The sequence below is a fragment of the Triticum aestivum genome, chromosome 4D (genome assembly GCF_018294505.1).
Source record: "Triticum aestivum cultivar Chinese Spring chromosome 4D, IWGSC CS RefSeq v2.1, whole genome shotgun sequence".
Lineage (NCBI taxonomy): Eukaryota > Viridiplantae > Streptophyta > Magnoliopsida > Poales > Poaceae > Triticum > Triticum aestivum.
The window spans coordinates 388,792,062-388,808,262 of record NC_057805.1 but is presented as its reverse complement, the minus strand read 5'-3'; positions in this window follow the sequence as shown (position 1 = coordinate 388,808,262).

Genomic DNA, 16,201 nt, shown 5'->3' with positions numbered 1-16,201 from the left:
CCCCGGCCCCGGCTGCCGGAAGCACCGCCGCCCGCGCCCTCCGCCCCGCGCCCCGGCCACCGCGAGCGAGCTCGGCCGCGGCCGCCAGCTCCACCGCCCGCGCGCCCGCGCCCTCCGCCCCGCGCCCCGGCCGCCGCGAGCAAGCTCGGCCGTGCCCGCGCCCTCCGCCGCTCCCCAGCCGCCGCGAGCGAGCTCAGCCAGCGCGCCCGCGCCCCGGTCGCCGCGCCGCGCCCTCCGCCCCGCCCCGCCTGTCGCGTCGCGCCCGCTCCTAGCCGCTCCTCCTCTGCTCCCGTCACGGCGGGACCGCGGGCACGTCGCTCGCCACCAGCCGCCCCGCGCGCGCCTGCCTCGCCTCCGGTCGCCTCGTCCCGCTCGCGCCTCGCCTGCCGGCCGCCTCGCCCCGCGCGTCCGGCTCGCCTGCCACCACGTGCCCTCGCCTTCCGTGCTCGCCCGCGCCTCGCTCTCTCGCCGGGGCCACGCCCGCCAGCGCGCCCCCAGCAGTGCCGGCCCTGCCACGTTTTGCCGAGGAGCCATCGCTGTTGTAGCTGTTGTGACGAGGAGAGAGAGAGAGAAAGGGAGAGAGAGACCGGTGGGATGACGAGTGGGTGACAAGTGGGTCCAGGCCCGGACAAGCGCGACCAGGGAGGAGCAGAAAGCGTCCGTTCAATGTCTGCTCGACCGCAAAGCCAAACCAAATTTGCGCTCGGGATGGGGCAAAGCGGACCAGAAACGGACCTTTTTTGCGGATGGGTTTGCGTGTTGGGCCGCTTTATTTGTCCGTTTAGACCCAAACAGACAAACCCGGACGATTTGGGGTCGTGCGGTGGAGTTGTTCTTAGAGCATCTCCAGCCGTTGGCCCCCCCGGGACGCGTAAAAATCGCCCCCTGGGGGCGAGCCGGTGATACAATCGGCGCTAGGGGCGGTTTTGCGCCCAGTCGTCGCCCCCAGGCGCCGAAACTGGCCCACTTTTCAGCCCCATTTCGGCGAATAAAGGGCCCATATGTGCGAGAATAGGCCCATATTCAGCGTGGTTCGCCGTGTCTCGACGTTCAATTATCAACACAATTTTTTTCTTATCAAATATTTCATCACAGAAAAATCAAATACTTAAACAAAATAGTACAACAACAAATAGTTCAATACAAATTATATAGTTTAACAAATAAAAACTCACATTTCATCACATGTCGTGCCCGGCGTCCCCCTTGAGCCTCCATAGGTGCTCAATCAGATCTTTCTGCAGTTGATGATGCACCTGTGGGTCTCGGATCTCCTGACGCATACTGAGATAGGCAGTCCAGGTTGCCAGTAGCTGGTGATCAACTTTGGCTAGAGGACCCTGCATGTAGTATGGTTCAGTGTCAAACACTGGGTCTTCTTGCTCGCTCTCGATGATCATGTTGTGCAAGATGACACAGCAAGTCATAATCTCCCATATTTGATCTTTCGACCAGGTCTGAGCGGGGTACCGGACAACAGCAAATCGAGATTGGAGCACACCAAATGCCCCGCTCGACATCCTTCCTGCAAGCCTCCTGAATCTTCGCAAACCAGACGTTCTTGCCTCCTGGCACAGGGTTTGAGATCGTCTTCACAAATGTCGACCATCTCGGATAGATGCCATCAGCTAGATAATACCCCTTGTTGTAGCGCCGCCCATTGATCTCGAAGTTCACCGGAGGAGAATGACCTTCAACAAGCTTGGCAAAGACAGGAGAGCACTGCAGCACGTTGATGTCATTGTGAGTTTCTGGCATACCAAAAAAGGAGTGCCAAATCCAGATGTCCTGTGTGGCCACCGCCTCAAGTACCACACTGCAATCGCCTTTGGCGCCTTTGTACATCCCCTGCCAAGCAAATGGGCAATTCTTCCATTTCCAATGCATGCAGTCGATGCTTCCAAGCATCCCAGGGAATCCTCTTGCTGCATTCTGTGCTAGGATCCGAGCAGTGTCTTCCGCATTGGGTGTTCTCAAGTATTGCGGTCCAAACACTGCCACCACTGCCCGACAGAACTTGTAGAAACACTCTATGCTGGTGGACTCAGCCATGCGCCCATAGTCGTCGAGTGAATCACCGGAAGCTCCGTATGCAAGCATCCTCATCGCTGTCGTGCACTTCTGGATGGAGGTGAATCCAAGTTTGCCGGTGCAATCCATCTTGCACTTGAAGTAGTTGTTGAACTCCCGGATGGAATTCACAATCCTGAGAAAGAGCTTTCGGCTCATCCGATAACGGCGCCGAAATGTTTTCTCGCCGTGAAGTGGAGCATCGGCGAAGTAGTCGGAGTAGAGCATGCAGTAGCCTTCGAGACGATGCCGGTTCTTTGCTTTCACCCGCCCCGGCGCCGAGCCACCTCGCCGCGGCTTTTCATTGCTCGCCAGCAGCTGGGCGAGGGCGGCGAGCACCATGAGATGCTCTTCTTCCTGGACGTCGGTCTCGGCTTCCTCCTCCAGCAACGCGGCGAGCGCTTCCTCGTCGTCCGAGTCCATCGCCGAGGCAGGCAAATCGCCGAACACCTTGCGCCCGATGGGCGTGTACTCGCCGCTTAACTGCCCCTCCGCGGCTGGAAACGCCCAGCTGCTGTTGGAGGGGCTGCCGCGGCGAAGCTCTGCTATTTTCCGGCGGGGAATGGCTATCTAGCGGTGAAGGGCGGCGGGCGGCGCCGGGATATAGCTAGTGGCGGCCGAGGGCGCGGAGGGTGGAAGGCGAGTCGGGGAAGAAAACCTTGACTTTTCACCTGACGGTGGGGGCCAGCCACGCTTTTCCCTTGCGCCGGAGCCCCCAATTGCCCCCCAGTGCGCCGGGTTCAGCCTGTGACCGTCGGGCGGAAAAAAGGGCCGAACCGGCGATTTTCGGCGTCCTAAAGACGCGACTGGGGTGTTTTATTGACGCCGGCACCGAAAAAATGACCTGGGGGGCCTGTTGGGGGCGCGGCTGGAGATGCTCTTACATACACAAACCAAATCAAATTGCTCGCTGGCGCGTCACCTCGGTTCACTCGCCACCTCACCCGAGCAGGAGGAAGGAGACGGCGGGGATGCGGCGGAGCAGACCTGACGGCTGACGCGCGGTAAATGCGGCAGCCACCGCGCGGTATGCACCGATGGCGACTGGGGAAGTGCGCGGGGCGCCTAACTGGTACCTGCGCCATAAATACCCACCCTTGGGATGGACACGGCCTGCCTGACATCCACCGTTTTTCTACTCATTCAGGAAAGCCAGGCCTCGTTGGAGAGAGCATAGAAGCAAGGCAAGGCTTCCACATGCAGTACGGACGTGGAAGCGGAGAGTATGCATGGGCTCGTAATCCTTGGGACCGGCCTCGCTACATTTGTTTACTCGTTTTGGTGGATCTCATCTCGTCTCGCTGCAACGCCAGATTGCGGGCTCGTTTCGTACCACGCGTGCTGAATAAAGTACGCCGGCCGTCGTCGGTTACAGTGATAGAAGCTTCGCCTTTTCGAACGAAGCAGCAGCGGGGAAGCTATATCAAATTCAGGCTTGTTGCTGGTTTCCCGTGCGACGGGATGGGCACACACTAGGCAAAGGGGTTGCAGGGTGCAGCTCGTTGCCGCGCTCTCCAAAAGGAGACTTGTCACTCGCCACGTATGCCCCCGTTCTTGGCGCTTTACGTGTTAATAATGGACTGGACTAGCAGTGCCATTTTTCATGTGGATGATTAGAGAGTAGTAAGTACAACCGGCCAACGCAGTGGATGTCCTTGCTGTCATTCCCCGATCCTAAAACAAAGATTCTCGGCTCCAACGCCAACCATGCATGCACCTGACCTGACAGAGCACGTGGAAATCCTCTCATGCACCGACACTTCCCTCTACCGACGGTCGGTCTGCCAATCATCCACGGGCGCGGGGCCGACGACGCACCCTAGCTATCCATTGAACGCCACACTCCTCCCCTGAACCACAAACACAAGCAGTGTATAGTGCACCACTGACGACACGCACACACACACTTATTAACTGCACGACGAAGCCAAACGATCTTCTAGTATGCGTGGCGAACGGGCCCCATGCCCGTACGCGACCGACCGAGGCCACTGGCTCGCGAGCGACGGCGTACGTGTCGCGCATGCATGCCAATCATGGGCGTCCCGAGGACGGGCGTTGCCATCCGCCCGTCCTCCTCCTCCCGCCGGGTCGCTGTCGCCGCAGTTATGCCGCGCCGGCCTGCACAGACCCAGCCCCAGCCCCAGCCCCAAGCGCGCATGCAGGTCTAAGTACGTAGCGGCTCGCGGTTGAGGCCACGCGGCCGGTATACGCACGTACGGCGCGGTTGGCGGCGCGTCGCCGGTGGGCGCGGCCGCTGATGTTTGCCTCGAAAGGAAAGGGGCGCCATGCAACCGTGCGAGGACGAGCAAAAGGAATCCGGTCGACGTACGGGTGCCGGGTGCGTTTGGTTTGGTGGTGGCGCGCGGCCGAGCGGAAGTGGACGCCCGGTCGCTGTGCTGCCAGAGCGCGCGGCTACGTACCGGTACCACTACTAGCAGGCCTGGCAGCGCAGACGGAGGCGCAACCGACGACTCTACTGCTGCTAGTACGAGACTACTAGTCGGAAAGTACATGCCTCATTTAAGCCATCATCGGCATGGATGGAACGCCGGTTTGCTCGCTCGCTCGGCCGATCGTTGGTGGCAGGAGCAGCGCCAGAGCACGTGAACGCAGGGCCTTGCGGCGACCCTCGAGTTCTTTTCGTGCTCATCGTCGGCGTGATGATCTGTGCAACAGCGCAGCAATATATATATAAGCTGTTCCTTTTCCCTGTTTCTGTATATCAAGCTTCAGTAAGATAACGAAACGAAAGTAGGACAACAGATTTCCTTTAATTTTCTGTTGATGAATGAATCAGATAAAGGGCAAAGCTAGCTCTCTGTGCCGGCAACAAGCAGATGATGAATGATACGTAGTGGTTCAAACTATTTTTAAATTAAATCGCCGTGATAAAGCACGTTCCCATTTTGGCCCAGGTCGTACAATAATTTTGTCCTTCCTAACAGGAGTAGTGCGTCTTGTATGGATGCATTTGCTGGCCTCTCACTTTTCCATCCCCAACATAATTGCACTGTGTCGGTCAGAAAGATCAAAAGGCATATTCGATCGCTTCCCCGAACTTACAAAGTGAACTTGAGTGGCTTGTGTACTGTCAAGCCCTTACGGATGCGCATTATTGTTTGTCGTTTGTAGGTTCATTCAGTACAGTCTCTTTTCTTCGAGGGATAGAAGCACTATCCAAATGAAGCTGCAGAGCTTGCCTATGGTCGCCAAGTTGCTGCACAAGAAAGTTATTCGCCAAGTGGGTTTTAGGGGGTGCATGATTCCACCATAATAAGATACACAAAAGCACTATTGAGCTTGCTTTGCTTTTCATTTGTTTTCTCTCGAACTACATATATGTAAACACACTCCAGGGGATGTCTGCATTGTGCACGCGTGCTTCTCAAGTCTCAGCCCCGAATCAAATTTGCCAATTCAGCAACAGCAACAATGGAATTCACATTGATCACGCGTGTACTCAGGTGAAAACGTGTAGCGGAACAGAATCCCTCGCAGGAGCAAGCTAGGACGAGAGGATGCAACAACGGTGCAAAGATTCCGTCGCTAGGTCCAAGTAAAGCGATGTGAACTTGTGAAGGAGTAGTAGTGAACAGCATCTCCCCTAGACAAGCTAGCTCCCCGTAACTACCTGCACATACAGCGACCTCACTTCAAACCCGTCTGGTTTAGCGTTACTGTCCGCTAATCGTGTCGCCTCGGGCCTAAGCAAGCTCCTGCTGGTCGCCCGATGGAGCTGACGCCACGTACGGCGGAGTGAGTTATACACCAAGACAGGCACGACTCACACAGCAACACGGATGTTTTTTTTCTTTTTCTAGACCAAAGGTGCTTGCTTCCAAGCTTCGCTGTCTCTCTTGCCTAGTGGCGACGGCATGCAACGTAAACAGAACACACGGCCAGGCACGCAGCATGGCAGCTACTGCACGGGCGATGGAGAGAGCGGGAGATGAAACGATCCATCAGGAAAAGGACGGGCGAGGAAGAAGGTTCGCCTGCTACCTAAAAAAATTGGGTGGAGACCGGCTGCAAAACTCCTCCCCTGCATACCCGATCAGATCTGCTGCCACCTGTCCTACCAATGCATCCCACGGCATCCGCTCATCCCCACCCGCACGTACGCTTCTCGGCTCAGTACCTTGCATCGGCTGCAGGAAACAAACTACGCGGCTCGTAGCAATCACTTCCGCGGTAATCGGACATTCCATGGCCGAGCGATCGGAGCCTTCTTCTCCACGCGATCGGACTGGTGGGCGTGGGATCCCTGGGTCAGCGATGGCCGCACCGCGCCAGAACGCCTCGCCGCCCTCTCTCTCCCATGGCTGCATCGGCCCGGAACAAGAGCCATGGCCGCCGCGGGTCGTGCTCCCACTGCCTGAAGTGTTGCCTCCATCAAGAAGGACGGGAGTCGCCACACCAGAGTTCGGCCCTGTCGCTGCCTTGGATGATGTAAACCATGCGGATGAGGACGGCCGCTGCTTCACCTCGTACAGCCCGCTGTCGACAGTGGCACCGGAGGCAGCAACATGCGACATAGACTTACCGCGACCGCATGTATCAGAACACGAGGAGTATGACACAACCAAGGTGACTAGAGAAAGAGGCCAGGAGGACGATGTGATCGACAGTGGTCATGGAGCTGACGGAGAGGAGATACAAAAGGTATGGTCGTTGCCTGGTTCTTCGAGATTGTCCCTTACAACAATCTCAGTTTGCATGTGTACAGTACATTGCCATGCCAAAAGCTAGATTAGGAAGTCAAGATAAGATGTTTCTCTGTAATGAACAATTTGAGGATGACATATTATTAATTTTGTAAACAATGATTTGCTAATATTTGGCTTGATAGTACAATAGCTTATTCAAAACAAAGTATTCCGTCCATGACGCACCTAGTGTAAAATTAATGTGTTGTGGAGAACATAATATATATTTTACATTGTGGTAATGTAACGTTAATTCTCAACACTTTTTTACTGTAGGTGGTTGATAAAGTTGGGCAAGCTTTGATCGTTCCCGAAGTGGGAAAGTCATTCGATTCAGAGCAGCAAGCATACGACATGTACAACACGTATGCCGGCAAGATTGGGTTTACTATCAGAAAGAGCCAGACAAAGCGCCGCCAAGATCGAACTATATCCCAGAAATATATAGTTTGCAATAATCAGGGAGAACGAGAAACCGAGTCATCAAAGTCCACTACAAGAACAGGTTGTCAGGCTCGTGTTCAATTTAGTGTCAGTAGAGAGGGGATTTGGACAGTGCAAAAGGTTGTAACCGATCACAATCATTATCTTGCTAGTCCCAATAAGTTACACAAGCTGAGATCCCAACGACGTGTTGTAGAAGCGGACAGAGCGCTAATTGGCCAGATACGTGAAGCTGGGATGAAGCCATCTCAGGTGTATGATTTCATGGTAGCGTTCTATGGAGGAGTCGACAAAGTGCCATTCTCAAAAATGGATTGCAATAATGAGATTGTAAGGAAAGGAAGAAGTATTTAGAATCCAATGATGCAAAAACACTGTTAGAATACTTGAAGAATAAGCAGAGGGAGGATCCAACATTTTTTTATGCGATTCAAGTAGATGAGAAGGATGGTCAGATAACTAAATTTTTTTGGGCAGATGGCCAGTCCATTATGGATTACGCATGCTTTGGTGATGCTGTATCATTTGACACCACGTTTGATACCAATAAGTTTGAATTGCCTTTCGTTCCAATCCTTGGTGCCAATCATCACAAGCAGATAGTAATATTTGGGGCTGCACTGATATTTAATGAGTCCATCGATTCATTTGTTTGGCTATTTGAGACATTTCTCACGGCAATGTCAGGCAAGCATCCAAGCACAATTTTTTTTGAAACTGAATCCAAGCACAATTTTCACCGATCAAGACAGGGCCATGGACGGAGCAATTGCTTATGTATTTCCAAATACAAGCCATCGTCTTTGCTTGTGGCACATCTATCTTAATGCTGCTAAACATCTTGGGCATGTAATTCATAAGCATCCTGAGAAGTTTCTACCGGATTTTAAGAGATGTGTCTATGAAGACAGGTCTGAATGTATCTTCAAGAGGAAGTGGCAAGAATTGTTGGAGGAGTATAACCTTGAGGACAACGAATGGATGGCAAAATTGTATGAATTGAGGGGAAAGTGGGCTGCAATTTATCGTGACTCATTTACAGCTGATATGAACTCGACTTAAAGGAGCGAAGGAATGAATAATGTCTTCAAGAAAAGATTTCGTAGGAAACTTGGTCTTTCCGAACTCCTTGTAGAGTGTGACAAGGTTTCAGCGAGCCTTCGCGAGAATGAGTTGGATGAAGATTTTAGTTCGCGTCGAAAGAACCCGGTTACTTATAGCAATTTACCATTGTTGAAGACCGCGGCTGAATCATATACAAGTAGGATGTATTCCGAGTTTGAGAAAGAATTTAAAATGAAATTTATATTCTCTTGTAAACTGCTAACAAATGAAGGGCCAATCTTCACATATATGGTTACACATATGCACAGCGAGCATGGAGCAACAGTTGTATTCAACAGTATGGATATGACTGTTACATGTTGTTGCAGAAAGTTTGAATCCATAGGTATGTGTACACATTTTTATTGCAATATTATTTTTAATACAAACTGATAAAATATGAAATGCATATCTGATAGGTTTGTTGTGCAAGCATGCTCTCAAAGTCTTCAACATGAACGATGTTTTCATTTTGCCATCGCAATATATACTGAACAGATGGACAAAATATGCAAAGAGAGGCTTCTATATTGAGAAGCAAGGAACCGATACGGAAAATTTGAAAACAAAAGCGGCTCGTATCTAACGGAAGGTAACATCTGTTGCATTGAAATGTTCGACAGTGAAAGAGCTTCTTGATGATTTGGAGAAAGCCATAGATAAGTTGGACTTGGAAGCAGATAATTCTCTTAGCAAGATGAAAGAAAAATCCAACGAGGTTCCGCTAGTTTCGACTGAGTGTGTTGCAGAGACATTAAAAGGTATTGTATCGTTTAGAGTTCCTCCGGTGGTAAAAGGCGCAAAGAGTAAACGATCAAAAATCTCTCTTGAAAGGAAGAAAGGAAAGAAAAAGAAAAATTCTAAAAAGAAAGGTATTGATCGATTGTACCCAATCTAGAAAAGCTATTATCCAGTATATGTTTCTATACTCATTTTTATTTTATTTTGGTATTTACGTCTGACTATAGGAGAAGATCCAAAGAATGCAACAGAAAATAGAGAGGAACACAATGATCCAAATGAATTGATCGTAAGACATGGCTTGTACTCATTATTTTCCTTTCATATTGTACTTAATCTGTTGTTTTAAACTATTTTATCTTCCATGATGTAGGACCTTAATGCTAGTAGCATCGACGCTATGACAAACTTTGCAAATGATGTTCATTGGCAACCTTCGACCATAGGTTCTTCCTTGATCCAAGGCGGATATGCTACTGCCTCAATGCCAACATTATCAAGTGATGTGTACGGTCAGACTTCGACCATGGCTTCTCCGTTGATTGAAGGCGGATATGTTAATGCATCCATGCTAACATTCTCAACAGATGTGTACGGGCAGCCTTCGGCCATGCCTGCTCCTTTCGTCCAAGGCGGATTTACGAGTCTTCTACATGGAGTTCAACAAGAAGCCACATTGTCCTCGTCCGTTAGAAAGTTACATTTCGATAAATAAGGAACCTTGCTTTCATATGCTTTCGAGAACAATTTGCTCTATCATTCTAATGGAGTGCCAAATCATGACAATAAGGAACCTTGCTTTGTAATATCTACAGGATTATGTATTTATTCTCATAGGGTTGCTTTACTGGAATGCTACTCCTTGGTGTTTAAATTTCAGTCCAATTTGAATCCATTTGCAATCACTTTCCAATCAGGGCTGTCTGAGTGCAATAAAATGTTCAAATGTAAAATGTGAAATCTGCATGCTTTCAGTTTTGATACATTGATGTCATCCTTTTCTAACAAAAAGGAATTGAGGTTCTCTCTTGTAAAAGCTAGCAGGACCTAGCTATGCTTTCCTGTTTGCAACAAAATCAAGATATGAGCATGTAAAGGATGATATGAACATCAGTTTTTTTCAATTTATAGATGATCACAAGAATCTATCCTTCAGTCAATAATTCTGAACAATTTACAATAGAGTATCAGCATTATTTTCATCATAAGCTTCTGAATCTTGAAATTCACTGAAGAAAGTACGTTGTAACCAAAAGAACATGCTTCCTTGCAATCCATTGAGCAGAACATCAGCGAGCATTTTGACATCTTTTCTGACCTTGTAGCAGGCCATGAAAATGCAGAAATAATAAAGTCTACTTAACACGATCTACTTCATGTTCTCGGTGTCATCGGATTATCCGTTTAACCTTTACTTGTTCTCTCTTCGTACCCAGCTATCTATCAATCCAACATCACCGTTAGGCGACTCTAAACCTATTTGCAAACTTGAACTATCAGTGCACCAATTATTATTATATTTCGAGAATGACACTGCATCAATTATAATTCAGAGAAGTTCAAAAAACTCTGACATCTAAACTGTAGGAGGCTTTGTGGAACAAAACAAGCTGCATGTGATGGTGCCGGCAGCATAGAGCACATAAGAATGCAATCCAAGAAACGGACATGGACAGCTGCTGCAAACAAAGGGAACCTACTCATGCTTATTGATAATAAAAATACAGTGTGATATCAAACAGAGTTGAAATCTGAAAATCATACTCGTTCAACTGTTATACAGTCATGCTCTATGGAGAGAGGATATTACAATTGTGATGCCCATTGACAAGAAAATTGCAACGACCACAAAGCTAGAAAATCAAATTATTATGGAAGGCGCTGGTTCATCACTGAATCAGGAAAACGAATTCATTCAATTGTTGGTGAACACGGACATCATATTCGGCGAGCTCATGGCTGCGAGAGCACGCCGGCGCAATGCACGCACATACTCGCCGAGCGGGCGCTGCGCGCCGTGAGCTAGCAAGGGCGCCTCCATGCCCAACTTCGGTCGTCCACGGCGGCTGCCATCTGATTTGGGTCTTCTGACGCAGGCAGTTTGAGCAGCTCTCCCACGGACGCGCACCACTCGTGGAGTCGTGGGCATAGGTGTCCATGGTGCCTCCTGGTCCGCCGTCGCCGCCACTCCGCTCTGCGGGCGGCGCCATCTCGCTCCGCCGGCATCGCCCGGCCTTGGCTGTCCGCTGGACGTGGAAGAAGATGGGGATTGTGTTCGGTTTCTTGAGCCGATATAGCAGCTTACCGATCGAGCCGAGTGAAGGAAATATGCCCTAGAGGCAATAATAAAGTTATTATTTATTTCCTTATATCTTGATAAATGTTTATTGTTCATGCTAGAATTGTATTAACCGGAAACATAATACATGTGTGAATACATAGACAAACAGAGTGTCACTAGTATGCCTCTACTTGACTAGCTCGTTGATCAAAGATGGTTAAGTTTCCTAGCCATTGACATGGGTTGTCATTTGATTAACGGGATCATATCATTAGGAGAATGATGTGATTGACTTGACCCATTCCGTTAGCTTAGCACTCGATCGTTTAGTATGTTGTTATTGCTTTCTTCATGACTTATACATGTTCCTATGACTATGAGATTATGCAACTCCCTTTTACCGGACGAACACTTTGTGTGCTACCAAACGTCACAACGTAACTGGGTGATTATAAAGGTGCTCTACAGGTGTCTTCGAAGGTACTTGTTGGGTTGGCGTATTTCGATATTAGGATTTGTCACTCCGATTGTCGGAGAGGTATCTCTGGGCCCTCTCGATAATGCACATCACTTAAGGCTTGCAAGCATTGCAACTAATGAGTTTGTTGCGAGATGATGTATTACAGAACGAGTAAAGAGACTTGCCGGAAACGAGATTGAACTAGGTATTGAGATACCGACGATCGAATCTCGGGCAAGTAACATACCGATGACAAAGGGAACAACGTATGTTGTTATGAGGTCTGACCGATAAAGATCTTCGTAGAATATGTGGGAACCAATATGAGCATCCAGGTTCCGCTATTGGTTATTGACCGGAGACGTGTCTCGGTCATGTCTACATAGTTCTCGAACCCGTAGGGTCCGCACGCTTAACGTTTCGATGACAGTTATATTATGAGTTTATATGTTTTGATGTACCGAAGGTTGTTCGGAGTCCCGGATGTGATCACGGACATGACGAGGAGTCTTGAAATGGTCGAGACATAAAGATTGATATATTGGAAGCCTATGTTTGGATATCGGAAGTGTTCCGGGTGAAATCGGGATATTTCCGGAGTACCGGGAGGTTACCGGAACCCCCCAGCAACATAATGGGCCTTAGTGGGCCTACGTGGAAGAGAGGAGAGGCGGCTAGGGCTGGGCCGCGCGCTCCTCCCCCCTAGTCCGAATAGGACAAGGAGAAGGGGGCGGCGCCCCCCTTTCCTTCTTCTCCCTCTCCTCTTTCCCCCCTCCCAAGTCCTAATCCAACTAGGAAAAGGGGGGGAGTCCTACTCCCGGTGGGAGTAGGACTCCTCCTGGCGCGCCCCAAGGCTGGCCACACCTCCCCCTTTGATCCTTTATATACGGGGGCAGGGGGCACCCCATAGACACAACAATTGATCATTGATCTCTTAGCCGTGTGCAGTGCCCCCCTCCACCATATTACACCTCGATAATATCGTAGCGGTGCTTAGGCGAAGCCCTGCATCAGTAGAACATCATCATCGTCACCACGCCGTCGTGCTGACGAAACTCTCCCTCAACACTCGGCTGGATCGCAGTTCGAGGGACGTCATCGAGCTGAACGTGTGCTGAACTCGGAGGTGCCGTGCGTTCGGTACTTGATCGGTCGGACCGTGAAGATGTACGACTACATCAACCGCGTTGTGTTAACGCTTCCGCTTTCAGTCTACGAGGGTACGTGGACAACACTCTCCCCTCTCGTTGCTATGCATCACCATGATCTTGCGTGTGCGCAGGATGTTTTTTGAAATTACTACGTTTCCACAACAGTGGCATCAGAGCCAGGTTTTATGCGTTGATGTTATATGCACGAGTAGAACATAAATGAGTGTTGATCGATATAAGTCATACTGCTTACCAGCATGTCATACTTTGGTTCGGCGGTATTGTTGGATGAAGCGGCCCGGACCGACATTACGCGTATGCTTACGCGAGACTGGTTCTTCCGACGTGCTTTGCACAGAGGTGGCTGGCAGGTGTCAGTTTCTCCAACTTTAGTTGAACCGAGTGTGGCTACGCCCGGTCCTTGCGAAGGTTAAAACAACACCAACTTGACAAACTATTGTTGTGGTTTTGATGCGTAGGTAAGAACGGTTCTTGCTCAGCCCGTAGCAGCCACGTAAAACTTGCAACAACAAAGTAGATGATGTCTAACTTGTTTTTGCAGGGCATGTTGTGATGTGATATGGTCAAGGCATGATGCTATATTTATTATATGGGATGATCATGTTTTGGAACCGAGTTATCGGCAACTGGCAGGAGCCATATGGTTGTCGCTTTATTGTATGCAATGAAATCGCCATGAATTGCTTTACTTTATCACTAAGCAGTAGCGATAGTCGTAGAAGCAATAGTTGGCGAGACGACAACGATACTACGATGGAGATCAAGGTGTCGTGCCGGTGACGATGGGGATCATGACGGTGCTTCGGAGATGGAGATCACAAGCACAAGATGATGATGGCCATATCATATCACTTATATCGATTGCATGTGATGTTTATCTTTTATGCATCTTATCTTGCTTTGATTGGCGGTAGCATTATAAGATGATCTCTCACTAAATTTCAAGATAAAAGTGTTCTCCCTGAGTATGCACCGTTGCCAAAGTTCGTCGTGCCCAGACACCACGTGATGATCGGGTGTGATAAGCTCTACGTCCATCTACAACGGGTGCAAGCCAGTTTTGCACACGCAGAATACTTGGGTTAAACTTGACGAGCCTAGCATATGCAGATATGGCCTCGGAACACTGAGACCGAAAGGTCGAGCGTGAATCATATAGTAGATATGATCAACATAGTGATGTTCACCATTGAAAACTACTCCATTTCACGTGATGATCGGTTATGGTTTAGTTGATTTGGATCACGTGATCACTTAGAAGATTAGAGGGATGTCTTTCTAAGTGGGAGTTCTTAAGTAATATGATTAAATGAACTTTAATTTATCATGAACTTAGTCCTGATAGTATTTTGCAAATTATGTTGTAGATCAATAGCTCGCGTTGTTGCTTCCCTATGTTTATTTTGATATGTTCCTAGAGAAAAATTATGTTGAAAGATGTTAGTAGCAAAGATGCGGATTGGATCCGTGATCTGAGGATTATCCTCATTGCTGCACAGAAGAATTATGTCCTTGATGCACCGCTAGGTGACAGACCTATTGCAGAAGCAGATGCAGACGTTATGAATGTTTGGCTAGCTCAATATGATGACTACTTGATAGTTTAGTGCACCATGCTTAACGGCTTAGAATCGGGACTTCAAAGACGTTTTGAACGTCATGGACCATATGAGATGTTCCAGGAGTTGAAGTTAATATTTCAAGCAAATACCCGAGTTGAGAGATATGAAGTCTCCAACAAGTTCTATAGCTAAAAGATGGAGTAGAATAGCTCAAGCAGTGAGCATGTGCTCAGATTGTCTGGGTACTACAATCGCTTGAATCAAGTGGAAGTTAATCTTCCAGATAAAATAGTGATTGACAGAATTCTCTAGTCACCATCACCAAGTTAGTAGAACTTCGTGATGAACGAAAGTAATTCCCAAGCTCTTCGTGATGCTGAAATCGACGAAGGTAGAAATCAAGAAAAACATCAAGTGTTGATGGTTGACGAGACCACTAGTTTCAAGAAAAACGGCAAAAGGAAGAAGGGTAACTTCAAGAAGAACGGCAAGCAAGTTGCTGCTCAAGTGAAGAAGCCCAAGTCTGGACCTAAGCCTGAGACTAAGTGCTTCTACTGCAAAGGGACTGGTCACTAGAAGCGGAACCACCACAAGTATTTGGTGGATAAGAAGGATGACAAAGTGAACAAAGGTATATTTGATATACAGATTATTGATGTGTATTTTACTAGTGTTTGTAGCAACCCCTCGGTATTTGATACTGGTTCAGTTGCTAAGAGTAGTAACTCGAAACGGGAATTGCAGAATGAACAAAAACTAGTTAAGGGCGAGGTGACGATGTGTGTTGGAAGTAGTTCCAAAATTGATATGATCATCATCGCACACTCCCTGTACTTTCGAGATTAGTGTTGAACCTAAATAAGTGTTATTTGGTGTTTGCGTTGAGCATGAATATGATTTGATCATATTTATTGCAACACGGTTATTCATTTAAGTTAGAGAATAATTGTTGTTTTGTTTACATGAATAAAACCTTCTATGGTCATACACCCAATGAAAATGGTTTGTTGGATCTCGATCGTAGTGATACACATATTCATAATATTGAAGCCAAAAGATGCAAAGTTAATAATGATAGTGCAACTTATTTGTGGCACTGCCGTTTAAGTCATATTGGAGTAAAGCGCATGAAGAAACTCCATGCTGATGGGATTTTGGAATCACTTGATTATGAATCACTTGATGCTTGCGAACCATGCCTTATGGGCAAGATGACTAAGACTCCGTTCTCCGGAACAATGGAGCGAGCAACTGACTTATTGGAAATAATACATACTGATGTATGCGATCCGATGAGTGTTGAGGCTCGCGGTGGGTATCATTATTTTCTGACCTTCACAGATGATTTGAGCAGATATGAGTATATCTACTTGATGAAACATAAGTCTGAAACATTTGAAAAGTTCATATAATTTCAGAGTGAAGTAGAAAATCATCGTAACAAGAAAATAAAGTTTCTACGATCTGATCGTGGAGGAAAATATTTGAGTTACGAGTTTGGTCTTCAATTAAAACAATGTGGAATAGTTTCACAAACTCATGCCACCTGGAACACCACAGCATAATGGTGTGTCCGAACGTCATAACCGTACTTTATTGAATATAGTACAATCTATGATGTCTCTTACCGATTTACCACTATCGTTTTGGGGTTATGC